General features: G+C 38.9%; 1 protein-coding gene across 1 annotated transcript in view; it reads left to right on the top strand.

Moving 5' to 3' along the window:
• hs6st3b (heparan sulfate 6-O-sulfotransferase 3b) overlaps nt 1-23,037 on the top strand; it is a 63,633-nt gene that overhangs the window by 18,839 nt on the left and 21,757 nt on the right. The window lies entirely within an intron of this gene.

Genomic DNA, 23,037 nt, shown 5'->3' with positions numbered 1-23,037 from the left:
ATTATTTAAGGAATTATTAAAACTCAACTCATAATTATAAGATGTTATTTCCTCATTCTTACTTTCACAAGTTTTACTGGAGTTCATTGTTTGATTATAGAAAATCTTATTTAAAAATGCCCTTTGATGCCACTAAATACTAACAAGCTCAACAAGTGTTACAGATTTAGCGGGCTAGCTCCTGTTAGCTAGAGCAACAACAATGTCGAAAGTAACTCTGAATGAGGAACTAATAAATAACAAGGATGCAAATGCTGCCTTGCTTGCCAGCTCAATTGCTAGGTTGTCATGTGAGATTGGATTATTACTCAACATCAAAGTGGAAAAGCTGACTGTAGCTGGTTAATTCAGAGTTACCTCAGCCATGTTTTGAAACTACAGATGTCCCTCAGAGACATGATGATCAAAAAGACAGACGCTTTCTCTCTAGCTCTAGCCAACTAGCAAACACTGCTAACACCAGCTAGGCAGTGGGTTCATTTATATTTGTAAAGCAGTTTTTTCATATGATTATTTATTTAATGCATATTTACTTTACGGCTCCACATATGAGTGTTCATTTTATTAAAAAGATTTGTAATTGGTCGACCAGGTTCAGATCATAAACCGCAATGTCCAGCAAGGGCCCTTTGTTGCATGTAATACCCTCTCTCCTCATTTCCTGTCATCTCTCTACTATCAGCTACCAAGGACATAAAATGCCCTAAAGCACATATATGAAAACCACAATCAACGTTAAAAACTCTGAAGCTCGATATCACAGATGAAACATGGTGGAAGATGGCGCATTTGGGAACTAAGCACACGACTGGCTGTGCACTTTTTTGATTCCTCCATTCATTCCAATAATAGCCCTGTAAAGAGGGAGTAGGTGGGAGGCAGACCAACAGTCACGTTTATCCTCAGTATTTGCTCTGTGTTTGTGTGTGTGTGTGTGTGTGTGTGTGTGTGTGTGTGTGTGTGTGTGTGTGTGTGTGTGTGTGTGTGTGTGTGTGTGTGTGTGTGTGTGTGTGTGTAGAGAATGAGGGGGGCAATCACTGAGTACTGCCAATGGTAATGAAGCCACCACTATAAATGGGCTAGTCATTCATGATTAACTGGCATGTCATGCCTGAAGTAATTGCCTTAATTAGCTATTGAACAGGTTTCAGGGTTAATGGGACAACAGGTTGGCATTGAACCTGATTTACTGTTGGAAGTTAATGATTTTACTCTCATCTTCCCCTCATTCCTCGAAATGATTTGATTAACAGTATGGGAGAAACAGATCCCCTTGTTTGTTAATACAAAATCAATTTCATGCCTCGCCGAGCTATCTCTGACAGTGTTTTTGTTGGGCGAGCAAGGTCTTCAGTCAGCCACTGGAGACAGGACAAACACAGAGAGGCCTGTAGAAGACCACAGACGGTAAATCTGCCTCTCCGAGTGCAGTGCATGTTTGAAAAGCTGGCAGCTCTCCCACACTGCCCACAAATTTACCTCCACTAAGCTTTTCTGTCATGACTAGCAGCCAATCCGGCGTGTTTTCCTTTAGACTGTGTCAGAGGAATAAGCCTATGCGAGTAATTGGGAAGCAGGTACCGTAAAGTCTCCCCTGTGAGGCAAGATCAATGTGTTTGGAAGTGTGTTTCGTGTGAAATGCCAGGGGGGAGAAAGTATAAAGATATTGTCCTTGAATCCTTATATGCCAAGGCCACTTAATTGGCAAAATCTCAGCCTTTTATTGAATAGAGGTCATCATATAACAGCCTTTTTACTGTTAACCTCCATTCTTCTCACTGAAAACAGTTTAGACAAACAATTTGGCTTTGCTTCTTCATGGCATATTGTGCCTACAGCATGGCTCGGGTATTTTGGCAGAGCTCGCAATCTGGTTTCAGAGGAGTTGCAGAAATATTACAGCCTCTGATTTTCTTTTCTTTCTCTGTCACAGATTGCCTTAGCTTATAAATACCCATGATTAGAATAGGTTGGTAGCTGCAGTATGCATCTGAGCCAGCTGTGGTTTAACAGTAATGTACAGTAGCAAATCAGTTCACTTTGTCTCACTATTATACAGTTCACAATGCAAACATACAGTACACAGCTGTTTGTACCAGCTGTATGGAAATGAGAAATTGGGATGTTGTTTTCTCTGTGGAATTATTATAGTTAGGGCCGTGTACTCCATACACTTAAAGTTTCTCAATGTTTTAAGCATGTAGTGTAGGGCTGAAATTGATACCTTTTTCATTTAGAGCTACAGTGATTAGTTGATTAATTGATTAGTCAACAGAAAATTATTTAAATTATTTTGATAATCGTAATTTTTCAAGCAGAAATGCCAAAAATCCTCTCCCTCCAGCTTCTCAAACGTAATGATTTGTTGCCTTTCTCTGTTTCATATAGTGAACTGAATATCTTTGGGTTTTGGACAAAACAAGCAGTTTAATGACTTGGGCTTAAAGAAATTGTGACGGGAATTGATTAGTCAAAAAAAGAATCATCAATTGTCAAAATAAGTAGTTGCAGTCTTGTTGTCATTGCCAATTAATCTGCCGATTATTTATTCAAATAATTAAAATGTTAGATAAATAATTAAAACTATACTATAGCTAACTATAAATAAGTAAAATAATAGTTCAAATACATCTATCACAGTTTCCTAGAGTCCAAGGTGATGTCTTTTTTTGGCCAACCAACATTTTAAAACCCAAAGATATTCAGTTTATAATGATATAAAACAAAAGGGGGGGAAGCCTTATATAAGCTGGAACTGCAGAGCTAGTGCTTGACAAATTACTTAAATGATTAGATTTTCTGTTGATCAACTAATCGATCAGTCAGTCCTCTCAGCTCTAATGTGTTGAGTTCATGGTTGGACCGAGAATAAAATTCAGTTTGGTAGTTTTCGTCTCAACAGCCCCATTTTACCCCAACATATGCACCAAAGAGTTGCATAAAGCAATATGAGCTAGCACTAGCAGCATCACTTGCTGGGAGGTAGTCATGTGGCTTGTCCTCCATCATCCTCTTCTCGCTTCTGCTCTCCACTGGAATCAAGCTGCTGCTCATCTGTCTTTCCTCCTTTTTTATTTGGTGCTGGTGGACTGTTATGCTGTGTTATCACTGCCGCTAGCAGGATTTTGTGTGGCACTGTCATCAGTAACGTCATCTTTGAATAATAAATGTGTCAGCTTAAAAACATTTTGCAGCATCAGTCTGAAGATTTTTTTCTTTTTCTCTCTGACCTTCTCCGCTCCACGTTTTTGCTTTTTTGATACTTCAGCCATTTCATGTCTATTTGATTTGAACTATTTCTGTCTTGATTTCATTTCATTTCCCGCTTGACTCCTGACAGTACATGATTGGAGGGATCCACTTGAAGGGATGGGGAAGGGAGGTGACACCAGTCGGTACCACTTCCTGCTCCACCTGCCTTAGGTACCCCATTGACAATTCTGGCACAGTATAACCCCCCGATCAGACAGGCTGTTCCAACATCAAGTGCACCACGGCAGGCAGGTCAATTTCTTTCTCACAATTTTTGCTGGTGGTGGCATTGCAGCCCACTAGGTGGGCCGGCTCATCTGGCATTTGCCAGAGTTGCCAGACTGCCAGTCCAAGCCTGGTTGGACATGTACTGCCAGGACCAGGCAGTTTCACACACACAAAAAAGCTTTTTTTAGTATTCAGTATTTTAATTAGATGTCATGAATTCATTGAAAACCTTGCTGCGGTTAATAAAGTACATTGACATTTGCTGATACAGCCTTGCTACCTATAGATTAAAGGCATATAGCAGAGCAGTAAAATACAGGGAAGTTTCTGCTGAGCTGCAAAAAACAACTTTGCACTGCCCCATGGGAGTCATAAAGGTGAAGCCACAGTAGAGTAAATGAAGTGTGAGTGTATTCCATAGCTTTACTTGGGTTGGAGGATTGAGTTGGAGGTTAAATCGACCTTAGAAAAAAGTTGTCTCTATAGGAAAGATAAATAAGGGTGCTCTATGGAGGATGTGGATTCTGACTTATGGTGTGTCAAAGGAACTCAACCACCAAGTCATTTCTGTGCTGTATTTCCTCATGTGCAGTGTCACAAGAACAGCAACAAAGATTATATCATGCCCCCTTCACAGTATTATATCTATCAGCCTGGCTGTTTGTTCGGCACTCTTGAACTGTTACGACTGCACGCATCAGACTTGAGCAGTTTTCGCTTCACAAGAACCGAATGAGAGGCTTACAGAGGTGACGTGCTGTATCATTGAGACAGCAGTGTGATGGAGAGGAAGGTTTTCCTCACGGGGAACAGATATAACCAGTGTCAGTGTCCCCCTGTTGCTCCGAAGATGGCAAGTCCTGCGTTACTTGAGATGAGAATGCTGACGAATTTTCAGCATCTGCAGAGCAACAACGTGAGGACTGAGCAACAAAGATATTACACAGACATGTCAGTCTTTCACTCTCTCTTTGTTTCCTCCTTTGTGTCTCTTCTTGTCTTCGTCTTCTCGCTGCAGCCGCATGATCAGCTTGTCAGCTCTTCCCATGCCTTTGTTCATTGAGCAAGTTGTTCTACTCAGATTGTCAATGAAACGTTGTGTCTGTGAGCCAGCTAAGCACTCAAAGTCCCACTCATCTGTCAGACACAGCAGTTACACTCTACCTTCTGATAATAGCGAGGCTACAGGGGGATCCTCGGCATCAGCCATCTTTTCAACTATTCAGGAGTAATTCATTGTGAAATACTTGAAGTGTGTTGAGCAGGTAGAGGGGTACATTTTCACCTGAACTTTAATTGAATCAGCCATGTCTGTATAATATATGCTCATGAATCAAAGTTGTTTAATGGTTGGGTTATTGGGTTTGGCTATTAACTGATATTTATGTGACACTGGCACTGAGGTAGCAGATATTAAGGAGTAAGAGACATTATTATACTTGCAGGTGTGGGCCTATGCGTACATGCAATACTGAAATACAAGTGTTTTACTGATCTGAGTCAAAGTGTTCTCAAAGGTGGCAAACAAAGCATTAAATATGTCTGAGGCTGTCGGAAATAGTGTTGTATGCTTGTGTTGTTTTAGCATAATTAATTTTTTTTATTAAAAATGTAATTATTTTTTTTACTAATTGGTGATTTGTATATATTTTCAGTATGTGATTATGCGTTAGATGTGTTAAAATTCTACATCTGTCTGTTGGTAAGCCACTGTGGCTATTTTTCAACACATAGATTTACATTTAACTGCCCCAATTCATGGCCTATGCTGTCTTCTTTTTGCCAGTACAGTAGTTTAGGTTACATGTCTGGGAGGCTCTTTGAAGCTCATCCTGTAATCGGAGCTGATCGGGCTGCAACAAAAGCCCAAGGAGCTGTGGGGCTGTCAGCCAGGGGCCTGGCTTCTGTCTCCCTTTAGACTGTATTACAGCAGCATGACATGAAGAAAATAAATCACGGATGTTATCAGGTTAAGATCCGGGGCCATGCTGGTGCTCCTTTGCTCTCTAGGTGATCAGGGAAGTTGAACAGCTCTGCTCTTCAGAGATGCCCCAAGCTGATAGCTATAAACGCTATGGAGCACTAAGCAAAGGCAGCTATCAAATGCCGTAACGCAAGACTGAGCCCTGGCTACATTTGTCTGATAATGATGGTCAGAAACTCCTATCTCTCCAGTCGTTCTCGGTGGATGCCAACTGTCCACGGCAGAGCAGGAGGGGGATCTGACACCGGCATCACTCCAAACAGTAAGAGCTGCGAGAGAGAGATTTGCCCGACCCTGTCAGGGCCCCCCGATATACTCCACATCTCCACTATACTAACAAGCATCTGAAGCATAGCCCTCAAAACAAAATAGGATCCGTTTGTGGCTGTTGTGTGCCGTGCTGGAGGTGTCAGACATCTGCTCAGTGCCACAGCACACTCTGCCTCTTCCAGTTTTATTGTTTGTCATATGTGAGATGACGATGAGTTGTGTGATTTACAGGCAAATAAAAAACTAATTCGGGGATTTGGACCGAGAGACATGATAGACTGAAGCATGACGTGCTGGCTGGCGAATGGGCTGATGGACCAATAGAACGTCGCTGTGTCCATCTGTGGGTCCATCTGGTGTGACGGGGAGAGAAAGCGGAGCTAAGAGCGGCTGTCTAATTGAGGACGCAGAACCCAAAATCAAGATTAAGCACATGACATGACCTAACATGGGATAGCACAGAAAAGCACACAATAGAATAGAAAACCTGGTGGAAGTGTGACAGAAATCATTTCTGGACAGTATAAGGAGAGATATCTCTGGCAGATATTCTGTTTCTCAGTCTGTCTTTGAAGTAAAAAGCATAGAAGGAAGGTCAAAGTCTGTCTTTGTCTTTATGCGCACTTTAAATCTGTAAGTCTTTCTTTTTGTATGTGTGTTTTCACGTATGTATGGGCGGTTGTCCAGCCAAAGGTTAAATGTCTGGCTAACTAGCTATGGTGTAGAAGCCTAATATCACCCAACTCTATTTCTGTGGATAAAATGTCAGTATTGATTGAATGGTTGAGGAGAAGCCTCACTGTTTGTGAGGTATGACCTTTCTTATTGTGTTGCATGATGAGATCGATTATAGCTATACACATTATATCCATGAAGCACACAGTTTATTTTCCTCCTTTGGTATTGATCTTGTATCATTTCAAGGCAAAGTAGTGAAATAAACCAGTATGAGGATTTTTATCTGTGAGACATTACATGGATCGATAGAAGGAGCAACTTACAAGATTATATTTCATCTTTAACCAGACGTTTTATAATACCTTTTTTATTTCTTATGAGATGGCGACATAGCAGTGCATAGGAGCTCATTTTTGTTTGCCTCAGTTGATAACAATAAAAAGTGCCAATTAGAGTAGCCTCTGTGAGTCGTGGGGAAAGGTCATTTCGACAGTCTCATATTTTCACTGAATGCCCCTCACACAGTGTGGAGCACAGGCTGGAGACCAAATCATCTCACAGCAAGGGCAAAGCATAATGAAATTTTAGTTCAGTCCAAGGGTATGAAATGACGATTGTCAGTATCGAACAAACCTGTGCTGATAACAACACGCTGTTAAGTAGCAGATTATATTCGTGACATTTGTGTGTGAACGTGCACAAAATTAACGGCGTAATTGATGGTTGCTTCACTTCTAACATGGACACGACAACCAAATCCGACAGTGGGAGGCCAATGAGCAGGTGTGTGATGATTTACACTTATTTTCTACAAAGAAGTTAACACTCCCTGCTGTATGTGTTTGTTGTAATGTCACATAATAGAGCCTGATCGCTATATTGGCCAGACTAATACATTGGCCAATATTAGCATTAACATGAAATTGTATTTGTACCTATTTTGGCCAATTCTTTGAAAAACAAACTAAAGGAATCTTTGCATCAGATTTTGCTTAACTTCTTAAATGTCAACATCCAATCTCAGAAATCAGTTGGTTACATAAATCATTATATATGTCTGAGTATGAATATATTTGCGTATATGTGGTACATTAAGAGTTGGATGTGTGGGTTTTAGCTCCATAATTGTTGGAGAGCAAAGGACTAAGTAGGGAGGAATCAAACCACTACGTAATGACCTGCAGCTGCTAGCCACTGTGCATTTTCAACCATGCAAATCACCACGCAAACTATATAGAATTATACAGTACACTGAACATATAGTTTCATGTCACTGATTTTATAGTTTTCCAGCAAAAAAGGCAATGAGAACAACACGGCAAGACATTTTTTCACAGTTAGTATCACTGCTGGCATTAGTCTCAAGAGTCTACAGCCATGCCATCTGTGAGGCTGTACTTCAGCACAATGGTGCTTTGAGCTAAATGCTAAAGTCAGCATGCAAACATGCTCACAATGACAGCATATTGGTATAACGTTTACCATGTTCAGCATCTTGGTATAGCAGGTTAGCGTGCTAACATTTGCTAATTATCACAAGAACAAATCACTCTTTGTGGTGGCGCTAGAAGATTCAGGGGGTCTCTAAAGTCAGTAGGAGTCATCAGACTGTGGAGCCACGCCACGAGCTAAAGAAGGATGTACCAATTAACAGAAGACATTTTATCCTCCTCTAACATTATCACCTCAACAATTTTCTATTTGTATTAAAGGTTGTATCTACGCTGGAAACATAATTTCCTTAACATGTTTTTATTATTATTTCCCTAAAGGATAGCAGGCTTATCAGGACTACATTTGTCTGTAACCTTATTAAAGCCGTAGCCTATGACCAGTTTACCTTCTTGATAAGACATTTATCCAACACTCCCATTGTCTACCACTTTGCTGAAAATGTTGGACGCACAGGCTGTTTGATAGGCGATGACAGGATCTATCCACTTGTATAGAATTAACTACCCACTGCCCCAAGGAAATTATTTTTCCATTCGTCAGTGTTTTTCATTTCCCTTATTCTATCACATTTCATTTTCTCCCCTTTGTGTTTCTTATTAAGCTTTTATTCATTCAACGATTTTTCCAAAAAGTACCTAATTTGCATAGATGTGAATACAGAAAAATATCAGAGGCACAAAAGCTCAGTTCAAAGTGATTTCAACCTAAATCAAAACCTGCATAAAAACAGCTTACAAGATCCCAGCTCTCTTTTCACATTCACGCTGTAAGTGGGATTAATAAACCTTACGGAGCATTAAAATATCAAAAACACACATCTAACACAAAATATAGATATTTAACAATGTTCCTCCCATACTTACTGCAGTTATTTCAAAGTTTCTTTAAGCTGAAGTGGCTTTAATAAAATAATTAAAAATATAATTTAATAAGAAGTCTTGAAGCATCCGGAGTATAATAGATTTGAAAATCAATTATTTATCAAGTTCCAAAGAATGAAAGCAAAACACTTTTGATAAAGTCGATATATCTGCTGTAAGTTTTTCATAATGGCTGTTTTATGATGTCTTATCCCAAAACTCATAAAACACACTTTACATAGTTAAGTACCACAGTCGACCATCACTCAACCCATTTAGCATAAAAGATCATAAGGTTTTATATTAGTAATGGTGCTTTCTGTAGCTGTAATGAGGAGAAAATGTGCTTGCCATAACACATTCATGACAGCTTATTGAATCCTTCCAGTGAAGTAAGGGTCTGTTGATATCCAGCGGACGTAGAGCTCAGACATACCACCATTACACTGTTTGTTGATCTTGACACCAGATCCCGCCTTTACAATCCTTCAGAGCAGATATTCATATTGGAAGTGTGGCAGAGCGAGGAAGAACTGCAGTCTTGTAGAAAGAACATCTCTAATTAATTGAGTGGGAATAATGCCTCATGCAGGTCCCAGACACAACATTTTTATATTTTTTATAACTGCCGTTGCAAAAAATACAACTCTTATGTCTGGCTTCTAGTTTAACTCCCTCATCCATTTACATTGTATCAACATTTATACAGAAAAAATGAATATATATTCATTAAAATATGTAGATGTAATGCATCTCGATCTTTGTTTAGGAAAATAATGAACAGCAGAAAACATTTTGGAGTTTTGGATAATAATAGGCCAACATTTAATTTAAAGCAAACAATAATCTGTCATAAAGATGCTACACAATGCCAAGAACTATTAGGTTTATACTACAACTAACAATTGTTTTCTTATATCAAAGGTCAGACGATAGTGAAAAATGACACATTTTCCCAGAGTACAAGGTTACTTCCATAACTGAGAGATAGAGATGTAAATTGGCAATTGTTTGCTAACAAGTTTGCCATATCAACTTTAAAGGTGATGATATGTAAATATTGTGTTCACAACTTGTTTCTGCTGACCTCAAGGGGGGTAAAAAAGGCAGTCAATGCAGTAGACAGAAGTGCTGTCTTCTGCATGTGGAAAAATGTTCCTTTAGGAACCATTGCACATTTGAAGGTTGTAATTTGATGTCAGTTGATTGATTTGTGTAATTATTAACTATGTTGCAGACTAAATACTCAAATAAAATAGACATTTGGGATGAGACAAAAAGCTCTAAAGAAATAAAGATACAGTACATTCTCCCTTTTCTTACCACCTCTCCACACTCCCTTCTATCCTGCCATAGAATAACATTTATTTTTTTATTATTTTGCAGCTCAGTTGTGCTTTAATGACTTTTGAATTGCAGCAACTGCATTATATAAGGACAGGGATGAGAAGCTGAAGCCCAGCTGCTCTTCACAGCCATGTGTGAGGCTCTGGGAAAAGTTCATCTCTGTGTAGAAATTGTTGAGTCAGAAAATACAAACACAAATAGGGACAAATCTCTGGGTTGTGATTATCCTGGCCATTAATCTGCCTTTTGTTTGTATTGTATTTTTGTGCTTTGCACTGTGGCTCACTCATTCTGTTTCCACGCAGAGTGTATTGAGCTCTGCAGAGGGACCAATGGACCACATCCAGTCTGTTGAACACAGGCAGGGGTTATTTTCTTGCAGAAGTTCTGCTCCTTCCCAGCTAGCTGTGATAGGGTCCCTGCGGGTCAAAAGAAACCAAAACTCATTTTTTTCCACTATCTCAAACAGGGAGCGAAAACCACAGGACATTTTGTTAGTTCAGTCAATAAGAATAAGAGCTTAGAAATATTAGACAAAATCAACATCATCGGTGAATATTCCACTATAATACTGAACATAATGGTCTCTTTGTACTACATTTGGTGAATGTGTTTTATTTTGCTTAGATCCCTGGCACAGGGTTCTCCCCAGACGCAATCAGCACTGGTCTCTTTCGCAGTGGTGGGGGTTCATGGTAGTTGCATATAAGCGATGGGCATTTGATATCGCCTCTGCAGAACAGAGTCACATAATCCAGTTTGTGGCCAAAAAAAGAATAAAAATGTTAATTCAACTGCGGCCGAATAATCCCCTGGAATAACAGGCTTAAAAGCTAAAACCCTCCATAATTTTATCTGGAATCTTCCATACACTGACACCACAATGACATCAAAGCAGGACAGGAAATGCATGGCTAACAAATCAATAGACAGAAGAGTCGCATTAAGGCTTAATTCGTGGCAAAGTGGAGCTTTAGGAAAGCTGTGGGGTTCAGAGTGGCCTGAGTAGGATACAGAGAGAGTCTGAATCAGAGATATCTCGCCTGCTGTGTCACTCATCCCATTGTGGTCCGAGGCTCGAAGCTGTACGTTAGAGCAAAATAGTTTTACACTTACACCACACAACTGTTCCTGTTTTCTTTCCTATTTCTGGAGCAAACGTAAGGAGTTGGAGAAAGTATACTCGACAGAAAAAGTAAATTAATTCAACCTCGGCTATGATTTTGATTTCGATGGTCTGGTTGTCAAATACAAGATTTTTCCCAATGGCTTGGCAACGTTAGTCGGTCAGTTGGTCCGCCACTTGGGTCCAAACTGAGGTATTTTAAAGGTCCAATGTGTCCAATGTCTCCAACATTTAGGAGGATCTAATGTATAATCACCTGAATATAAGAATCATTGTGTTTTCTCTACCTTAGAATGAGCTGTTTTCATCTACAGACAACACGGGTGGCCTTCTGTGGAAGCTGCCATGTTGAACCGCCATGTTTCTACAGTAGCCCAGAATAGACAAACCAAATACTGGTTGTAAATAGGGCCTTTCATGTTTTTACCGAGTTTTGCAGCCAGCTTAGTTTCTCCTATGCACTCCATAGCCCATTTTCATTCCCAGGTTGTCAAATACACCAGTGGTGTTCAGTTAGTTGCACTCTGCAACTTCACCACTAGATGCCACTAAATCCTACACACTGGTCATTTAACTATTGGATGGATTGCAGTGTTGGTTGCAGCAGATATTGAAATAAATGCAGCATTGTAGTGTTTGTGTTTCCTGTTGAAAATTTTTAGTTAATCGCAATATGTAGGAGACATGTTTGGCAAAAGACATTAACCCTACTGTTGAAATGCAAATAAAAAACGGATGAAGATACAGTCTCACTGAAATTACTTGTTTCCAGGGTAATTTGTTTCCCAGGTTTCACTGACGATAGTGGTATTTTTACCTTTTGAATGTGTCAGTGTTTGTGTTGATATCTCAGCATTTTGTAGAGAGAGGTGTCAAACAGAGCAGCATGGTCTCAATGTGGTAATTAGCGATGGAGGGCTGTAACCCTGCCTAACTCAAGGACACAGTACTCACAGTGCAACCAGCTCTCCTGTCCACCTTTACAAACACCTCCATTGCTCTCCCTGTATATTGCCTGAGGGACATTGTTGTGAAATGGAGCTTCATTCTTTGATTTTTATCTGAATGCTACATCAGTCCATATTGGATCTGCCTCCATGCAGGCAGTGCTGCACAGAGGAAATGAGTGATACATTACAGTAGGTCATTTCATCCTTCACCACAACCCTTCTTGGGTTGCTTTATATACATATTCAAAGCACATGCTGAAATAGCTTTTGAGACTGAAACCTCAGGGAGATAGTATAAGATTAATGTGACAAAATTCATGCAATCTCATGAATCCTGTGACAACTGCTCTCTCAAGGAAAGATGTGGTGAGTGGTACAGTGTGCAGCACATACATCAAAAAAGGATCCAGCTGAATTGGTCTAATTTTGCATCTGGTCTTTGGAGGACTACTCTAAAAGGACTGAGCGTTTTGCTCTTTCAGCTCCATGTAGTCTGAGGAGAAGATGAGGCATGAGGAGACGGATTAGCTGAATGCTCTGCTACAGAAGAAAGCCTTGTCATCCTAGCACTGAGCCACGCTGGCAGGGACCTCACAACCTCCCAGAGATTGCAGTGGTACACAATGCAAGAAGTAATTGGCTGCCCAGATGCTAGATGGCAGGGGGGCTGAGGTGAAAAGAGAGACCAACATGGTAAGTCAGAGCTATTATTCCAATGTCATTAGTCCCCATACTTCCAAACCTGTGGAGTCAGCTTGTACAAGGAGTCAAAGAGAATAAGTCAATATCTTAATATTGAAAAAAAATCATTCAACGTGCTCGGATTTATGTGAGAAACACAAGACCCACTTTTGAGGACAGTTGACATAAACATCAAAACTGTATTTCAGTTCGCAAAACAGCAACATCCTGCTCCAATTTGTGTTGCGCTCTCAAAGCTCTTCATATAATCAACAAAAATAACATAATGGTGTCTACATAGAAAATTCTGTAACAAAAAAGAGATAACAATATCCTAACTGGAGCATGCTTTTGCTGTTTTGCAAACTGGAACACAGTCTGGCTGCTTGTGTTGTGTATTCTCAGAACTGAGCATTTTGTTTCTAAGAATCAGAACAACAGAAGATTACTATATTATACTGCACTAAATGTGGCAGAGACAAGTTCTTCCTCCATTAATGAGTAAATATATGTGAACAAGCATACCGCTGCATAAACCCTTAAAATACATTAGAATGTATTGAGTGATACAAAATACTATGTATAAAAATATATTAAGATTAACAAGTAACAATGAGAGATAGTTGTTCTGTAGTGGGGGAATATTACTATTAGAACAACTTACTCACCACACACACACATACACACACAATCTGCAACAATAAAGAGGAAAGGTGTGTCAATTGTGAAAAAAAAAGAATCTATTAAAAAAATAATTATAGGGTTGTAAAGCTGAAGAAAACATATCACCGCTAAACTCCCACTTGTAGGACACCACTCGCCCTACTTGGCCTGCCGTACTTACACAAGAACACAGAAAAATGTGGTCAGTTCAAAGGATCGATTAATACTTTCACCACAAGGCACAAATAACGGCTATTTGTGATATCACATTCACTGAGCAATAAAACTCTTGGGGGAAGATGTGAAATAGAACCAAGTTTAATTCCAAATAATGTTTACCTAACAACAAAGAAATGCCTCACCTAAGCTTAATCAAAACAACTCTTAGGATTAGGAAAATTAACCAAAACTAAGCAACTTAAACAAAGCAAATTACCCTAACAAGCTGCAGATTGTAGCAATCTACAAGATAGCAAAAACAAATGTCATTGATCAGCCGGCAGGTACGCATGCTACATAACAAACAAACAATCTGCAACATCTACCTTTTATTTGTGTCGTGGATCGTGCAATACTTCAGATGCTCATCGTGGCGGGCTCAGCACAGAGACTCTGAGCAAGGAGCACACGCGTAACAATGGGAACCGATAGATCTGCAGAGTTAAAATGTGCCACAGCGTTTGCAGTACTGGAGGACAGGCAGGAAAAGCAGCACATTAGGAAAACTGCTGTATTATAATAAACTAAAACTACAGTGGCTCGAATATATGGTGGCTCAGGAGGGACATTTTCACTGCTGGCTACCTATAGTCATTTATGTCAAGACATTGATTTTCATCTGCATCCAATGTGCTGTATTACATAACATTATAAGAGCTCCAACACAATGCTGAAATAAGATCCTCACTTATATTAAGAAATAGTAAGCCATTAATATTATGAACCCACTACTGTACTGTACGCCTCTATAGATTTTTAAAGCCTTACATTCACACACATTACAGCTGCCTTTCCTCTCTCATTAACAGCAACCAACCAACCTGTACATGTACTTCTCTTCATGTTTTTTTTTTTTTTTTTTTTGAGGAGTCAAAAGTTTTGTACCTCTGCATATTTTGGTACAGAGAATGAGTTGAATGAGACACAGCAGGAGCAGGAATCTCATCAATGTGATATAATATTGTCTCCAGATCAGTTGACTCCATTTAAAACCTGCACTCGGTGTCTGCATGTGTGACAAATGCTCTGCATACTGTGACTTACTTCGTGATAATTCTGTTAAAAAAAAACAAAGGCAACTGTGAAAATAATCAAAAAGTAGATTATTTTTTTTTTGCCGTTTCACTTTATTTTTTTGGATAGTAACACTAGAGACAGACAAGAAAGGCCGGGGGGGGGATGACATGTAGCTGTGGCTTTCTACAAATAAGTATTCAAACAAGATAAGACTGCAGTGCAATGGCCCTGGAGCGGCACGCCTTGCTCAAGGGTACTTGGGCAATCATGGTGGCTAAATAATACTACCCGCTACCCAGTAAACAAGTTTACAGCAGGATTAGTGCCTCCGGTTGAGGTGGAGGATTAAGCCAGCAGCTGTGTCAGCCTCACTACTTCCATACCAGACCAGAGGGAGATCATTTAGACTCTATGTAGAATGGACGTGAGAAAATGAGTGTCCTGAAGAGACCAAAAGGGCATATTTTTTGGTAAAAGAATCCACCCTGAAGCTGTTTGCTAGTTATTAAGTATTCAATTGCACTGAGTAGAAGGGGAAAATATCCTTGAACACAATTTAAGATAAAGAGCTGGAGGAACGTTACATACAGACATTAAATATGCATTCTGTCATTCATCCTAGCTCATCAGTCTGCAATAAAGACAGAACAATCTTCATTTCACCATGATGAGCCTAAATAATTGAAACAGCAGTTATTTGTATCAATCTGCCCTCCACTTTCTAAATTCAACTCCGGGAAATGTGCTGTGACAGATAGCTCACATCTCTTGTTAACTGATAGCATGGCAGAGCTATATTTGCAACATCAATAATACAGTTAGAAACAGGTCTTCAAAGGCTTATTGGACTCATTAACTCTGATATTGGGATGTAATGGAAAAACTTGTACCAAGGTTGCTCTCTCTCATTCTTATTTTTCCATACCTGCTGTAATGTATTTGGGCGACAGCTTGAAAGTTTCCAAAGTTTTAAAGTCATTTTAAGGTGAAATATATTTATACTACAGTAACTACTGCTTTAGTTACTGGGTATAAATATATTTTGATGATGAGTTTTATGCACATTGGAGCTATGGTTTCTTTCTGTTTAGCTCAGCTTTAGATGGCATCCAGTCTTTGAGTTGATCCAATATACTGTTGTAGTCTAGTCATGAAACAACTCTACACCTTTATATGGGCCACAGCCAGTACCTCTAATAGTTTTTGTAAGTGCTTCCACTCTGACATACAGTGCACAGTGTCTGAGACCAGTCTGTCAATATGTTGTTGAAACTCTTAAAGAGACAGAGCAGTTTGAGCGGTTTTCCACTCCTGCGGCATTTGACCCTTCTGTGGTCATGTTCCTCTGCACCCTGACCTCAGCTGACAGCCCTGAAAACAAGAAAAAAACAGCAGGACCAAAAGGTCATCACTTTGGCTTTTGCTTTGTTGTGACAGCAGAGTCAACCCAATGATGAGGAGACGAGCCCGATAAAAGGGTTTCCTGCAGTGTTTTTTAGACTGAAATAAAGAACAACTTTACTAACTTAATAAAAGATTGGTAACACTTATGCACGTATACTGCAGTACAGAATTACTATAGAACAAGTGAGCACCAAATCAGGAAGAACCTGATAATAAATTAGTAAAAATATTAGAGAACAGACTGGAAGACACAATATTAATGAGTCAGTAATGGTTCATTTATAAATATCTGTAAATCAACATTCTGGCTACTTTCTTCTTGAGTTGTTCCAAACAGCCGTCCAGCAATCACAAACTTGTGAGAACTCATTAATTACTAATTACTCTTTTTGTTTCCCCTCAAGTGAAGTGGCACATCATACTGAGTAGTTACCAAGTTGTCCCTTTTTACTTAGTGATTATCTGACCCATACCCTTTTTGTGCCGCCCAAAGTAAAAGCACCATCTTGCAAAATTAACAAGTAGCAGCAGTAGTAGTGTTTTTTGGGGAATTAGTTCCTTAATAACAAACCAGAGACAGCAGCAGCATTATTTTTACCATAATATTCAGAGCACATTAATGTTCACTTCCATGTCATATACTTTGCAGTTAAACTATATATTGCTATATATTTCTTATTTGGGATTGGTAAAGAACAATCGCTAAAGCTTATTTTCCATGAGCGGTACCACGGGGAGCTGTGGGTCCTTCCGTCAGTCAGTCCTTCCTCACTTCCTCACAACTTGATTTCTTAAGCTGCGTCACTTCTTCAACACTGAGGCAACGGCAGCAGCTTTTTGTTCCAAGTGTTACCAAAAGATGAATGGGTTTCACATAAATAAAACATTAACCTTAAGGGAAAAACAGCAGGGGTGTTATTTCCCATAGCAAATGTCATACAGCATTTCAACGAGTGCAGCGATTGTTTAGCTAATAAATAAATTGATCACAAGGGGAAATGTGTAGAAATGCACAATTTGCGTAGCTTACGACCTTGACTAAACTATTTCACTGGGGGAAACCCTGTGGTCTCCGTTGTTTGACATTCTGCAGTTATAAGGGATAATGACCATTAAAACCTCTAGCTTGTCACAACCTACCCAGGTTATAGATTGTGCATTCACACTCAGACAGGTTATGCATATAAACTGCCTCATGTACGTTCATGTTGACCTCATTTCTGCATCTAAAGTGTCAGTTCACCCAAACGGCAAAAACATTTTGTCACTTTTCCGCTACACCTTCCCTGATATCCTGTCATGCATAGTTTTGATTTTATTTGTCTTGTTTTTGCCTCCACCGCAACATAATGGAGGTGAGTGGATTTCTTTTTGTGTTGCACAGACCTTCGAAAAATGTCCTTTTAATTGGTTCTTCTTTCTACTAAAGAAACAGTTCATTTAACTGTTGACAGCACATTCATGTTTTTTTAATCACATTTACAATTTTAAGTGAGAAAATTAGATTTTTTTCTAATTTGGGTTGGAAATTGAAATCATTCCCTAATAATTTTCATACATTTATTGGAATAGAAGTTCCATATTTATAAATTTTAAATACAGTAAATCTGTGAGTGTTGAGGAAGTTTCTGGAATCCATTCCGTAGGTCTTTGGCAACATTTATATGACAGACTGAGATTAATTCCTCTCATTTACGCTCATTTAACTATGGGCATGTTTGAAGACATCTCGTGTGTTAATTATGTTGTTTAACTGGACACAGCTACAATGTGCCATTCCTGTTTTTGTTGATGAAGGCATTTTCCTAGTATTGACTCCTAATAACACCTGGGATCTTGATGATAATGAGTAAAAATTGACTTTGGCACATATTGATTTCAGAGGCTTCATTTCACAATTGTAGAGTCTTGAAAAAGCTGAGAGGCATAGGAACAGATAGAGGGCCCATTTAAAGCCCTGATACACGTTTCTTACAATCAATAGAATTCCATTAACAAAACAAGAGATTGGTAGCACAGTTAATTTCGTCATGAAAATACCATCTATGGTTGTCAGCCAACAAAGCATAATCAACCTATGTGCTTATAATAAAAAAATCTAAAAAGAATGCCTTAACTTTAGACACAGGATTGCATGTGAATTTTCATTAATCATATTACTGTGTAAAAAATATTGTTAGTGTTATGACCATGTTTATTCATGTAATATCAATTATATTACCAAAGCAGGCAGAATACAGTTGGACCATCCGAATGCTGAAACATTAGCGGGTGGTACAAAATCGAAGATTTCTGTTAGCGGGGAACTAACACAGTCATTTATTTAAGGGCAGTTTTAACTGTCTGAAGCTGTTCTTTTCATTTCTAATGATACACTCCCCTCACCATAAATGAAACAAGCAGCACTGCAGGGGACAAGAGTCATTAAAGATGCAGAAATGTCTGCAGGCCAAACAATTTTTCTACTTTGCAAAGGTTTTAGATAAGTACAAACCCACTGCAACAGTATTTGAACGACAGCAGTCTATGAATATACTTTATTCGTGGTATGGTTATGTTGATTTCATTTTTACTCTACCCGCCTTTACCTTAAAAGGTTGCTTCTTGGGGTGCCCTGATAGCTCACCAGATAGAGCGTGCATCCCATGTACAAAGGCAGTAGAGACCTTACCGGAGCAGCTGGGGTTCGATTGCAACCTGCATATCCCCCCCCCCTCTCTCCCCATGTCCCTGTCAATACCACATAAAGGCAATAAAAGCCCAAATAATAATCTTTAAAAAAGAAAGTTCCTCCTTTTGTGTGCTGGAAAATGCGTAGACCTACCCAAAACAAAATTGTTACTTAAACCTTTTTATTACAGGCGCGATTGATCCTGAGCTGCTCTGAAAGGTAGCTCTTTGGAATTTTTTTAATCAAATGTCAGAATTGGTGTAAATAATACTGAACTGAATTTACAGAGGCACAGACAAAATGTAAATTTGAAAAACAAACATGCTCACAATGTTACAATTCTTACATGCTGGTGTTAAGCAGATATAATGTTTTTCATGTTCACCATCACAGTGTTAGCATTATAACATTTGCTAATTATCACTAAACACAAAGCACGGCCGATGATGGGAATTTGATTTGTTTTGTAGATATTTGGTCAGTAAGAAGTTATTACAATTCACCCTGAGGAGAATATGTTTGTCACAAATTTCACGGCAATGCTTCCAATAGATTGAGACATTTCACTGAAACCACAAATGAAGCACATGGTGGTGCTAGAAGGAAAAGGATCACCAGAGTCAGTAGGATTAATCTTCTGGGAACCTGTACCAAACGTCCTGGTAAGCCATCTAGTAGTTGTTGAGATATGTTAGTCTAGCCCGAAATGGTGGACTGACCAACCAACCTGACAGACCAACATTGGCATCCACAGAGCCGTGGCTTTTAGCTGCTGGCTGAAATGTTCTGTTCCGTCCGTTCTCTCAGACAGTGTAGCTGTTTTTTTGTCAAACGTAATTCAAGTAAAGTAATAAACCCTTCGCCGCCTGCATTCATGCTTGCTAAGCTCATCTTAGCTTCAAGCGTGTAGGTTGAGTTGTGGGCAAGCTTGTATTTGCTTATATGAATATATACTGGGCAGTCACGAGTCTGTGTTCTCAACCAATTAAAAGTGATTTTGCATGTAATGTAATAGGAAAAGTTCCGTCCAGATCAGATGTTTCCCATGTGACCAAAGAAGTGAAACATTATGGCTTAATAAGTGGAGCAGTATTCTACCTGTTAGCTGTAAAGGATTGACAGTAAGATGGGCTGTGAACTTATGCAGAGCTTTGGCCCACTGAAGATCAGTGGCTTTTGGCTGATGGAGTCAGCAGAGCAAAGAGGAGTGTTGAGTCTGCCCGGCTGTCAGTCTGACTTCAAAGCTTGTATAAGTAATTGCCTAATGTTGCAGAACCTCCGCACTGACAAACACACTGTCTTCTAGACAAGATCGGTGTTTTCTGCCTTTTCTAGCATCACTTAATTATGAACTAATCACCTACCAAATAAACATTCACCTTTCACTACACTGCTTAACAATTTCTCTGAAAATAATGCTGACATTGTGACTATTTTAGCCATAGTCCAAGTGTATCGAAAAACCTTTATTCTTCTTGGAGCTCACTGAAATAAATGTGTTGAATATTTCATTAGATAACAGACAGTTATTTCCACTTGAGATCCCCTTGCGTTTTCATTTTATTCAGTGCTTTGCATATTGCAATGATTAGGTAGTCTTAAGAGTATTCTCATCGCTGTTGTGCATTACAGAATTGTTGGGGAGTTTCCTGTGTTGTGCTGTTGAAATCCAGAGCTTGTAATTTGGTTCTGAGTTTAGTTAGAAAACAATGTATTCATCATAGAGAGTCACTTGGAAAGTTATTTTTGGGGTTAAGTGTGTTACAAAACTCGAATGTAGTAGATCTGTGATTCTCAGCCTTAAAAAAACTCAGCCCACAAAAGGATTTGTCCATAACCTTCAAATGCTTCTCATCTACTTGAGCCCATCACGCTTTGGACTGTGAGAACCCTTCAGATCCTGCTCAAAGTTCAAGAGGATTCTTGAGTAAATTGAGTATAATGATTATGATAATATAATGATAACAGAAACAACAAAAAATCTCTGAATGGACCAAACTGAACCTGTTTGCCCTTCCATTGAAGAGACACACAGCAACTCATAGTCAGACACGCACACACCATGCCACCACCTTGATCCTCAACACTGCCAGCCCTCCTCAGAAAGTCTGTCACTGTTGTGAATAATTTATTCTTCTCTATCTCAGTCCAAATAACTGTGTGTTGTTTGATTAACCTACTGATCTGACGGACTGAAGAGGAGTTTGGTATCTGTAAATACAGGCCTCAGGTCGCTGCTTTGCACAGCATGGGAGTCTCAGCTTGCACATCCTGCTCACTCAGTGCCAGAAAGAACTCAGAGGGCAGCTGGGCACGAAGCCATAACCGAGCTTTTGTAGATTTTGTGTTTCTCCTACTAAGCTTTTCATTTCATTTTTGAATTATTGTGTCACTAATACAATACTGTTTTAATTAGTTTCTAGTGTCGAATTCATAAAAAATAGTTTTTTAATCTGCAAAGTAAAATGAAAATGTCCCCACAAGGAAGAGTTTTGAACAGGGAGTTGAAATTATGAGTTTTAATAAAAAAAAACTAAATTACTCAATTTTAATTAGAAATATGTGAGATAATAATTTGGCAAAACAAATGTGTAGAATTTATTTGAGTTGTAGATCTTGTAGACAAGTCGTGTGCATTAATGCATTACCGAATAACACGGTAAGTTATATTAGTAACAAGTAAGGGATTGCAATTTTAAATCTAGTTATAACATTCTAACTAATTCCAGTAATTCTGCATTACATTAATGTGGGCGCTCTATGTCGAACGATGGGTCGGTTATATGTCTCTGACCCTCATCAGGGGACAGGTGACTTGTCCCAGATGTGTTAGTTTTGTGGAGTGCCTGGAGCTATCAAAAGAGCAAAAGTGGACTTCATGTTAACTTCAAAGTTGTCGTATGTACATGTTGTTAGTAGCCACGTTGAACCACAAGTAATGTAATTACTTTTGCCAAAGAATAATTAGTGAATTTTTGGAATGTGTAATGAATATTTGTATATATTTTTCAGGTAACTTGACCAACATGAAGTTACACTCATGCATATGTCAGTACTAGAATAGAATACAAAGCTTTAATCATATGATGTTTATATATGTCATATATATGTTTTATAATGTGATTTTCGCTACAGTTTATTCTGCTCCACGGGTAGATTTTTGACTACGAACCTTTTTAAGTTCCACCATGAAAGATTCTTCTGTAATTGTTCCTTCATAGGAAGTGACACATCCCGTCTGCACACAACCTACACTTCAACCCATCTCATTATTATTTCAGATTTAATGTCACAAAAAGACCTGACTTTGAGATGATGGCTTATACTTTATGGAACAAATGTGTTTACATGAGTGTCCTTTGATCATTCCTCATAGGCAAGCTTCTACAGAGATGGCAAGAAACCATCACTCTTTGATCACAGATGGCTCCTTAAACATGAGAGGGGCGATCGCTAAATAATTTACTCTGCAGTTATCATATTAGTTATAAAAGCTAACCAAGATACAAACCATGAGGCAAAAATCCAGAGTGTCTGTGTTGGAATTGAACAGATACAGTGGTGGGTATGCAGCTGAGACGTTTCTAATAGCCCCACTATATCATTGAACACAGTGCTCATTTAACTAATAAGTAGCCATATCGATGTGTCCTGAAGAAAGCCGACAGAGTTGGTGTGTTGCTCCATTTTCACTCTCAGTGGACAGCCTCAACATCTATCTATCTATCTATCTATCTATCTATCTATCTATCTATCTATCTATCTATCTATCTATCTATCTATCTATCTATCTATCTATCTATCTATCTATCTATCTATCTATCTATCTCTTCTCCCCAAGTCCCACTATTTAGCCTTTATAAGCAGAATGCAAACATATAATAAACGGTATGGTCCATCAAGTGATAGGCATTGAAAAAGCCATAAACACTGTGGTATGTGGCACTGTATATACTTGACCCTATAAAATCAAACATTACATGAAATAAATTAATATTTAATGCGGATTGTCTCATTAATAAATCAAGTATTGTTTCCACTTTAAATCTATATATCTGAATTAACAACCGAACCAGTGTTGCACAAATAGGTTACTATATCTTATTATTATCTATTTCTTACTTTCCCCTCTATTAATCTATTTCTCTACCCAGCATCCTTTCCTCTCTTGCATTAACACACACATACACACTTCCCTCCAAATCCAGACTCTCAGCAGGGCAGGGATTATA

Source organism: Dicentrarchus labrax, unplaced genomic scaffold (assembly GCF_905237075.1).
Source record: "Dicentrarchus labrax unplaced genomic scaffold, dlabrax2021, whole genome shotgun sequence".
NCBI classification, from domain to species: domain Eukaryota; kingdom Metazoa; phylum Chordata; class Actinopteri; family Moronidae; genus Dicentrarchus; species Dicentrarchus labrax.
This window is presented reverse-complemented; position numbering and strand designations above follow the sequence as displayed.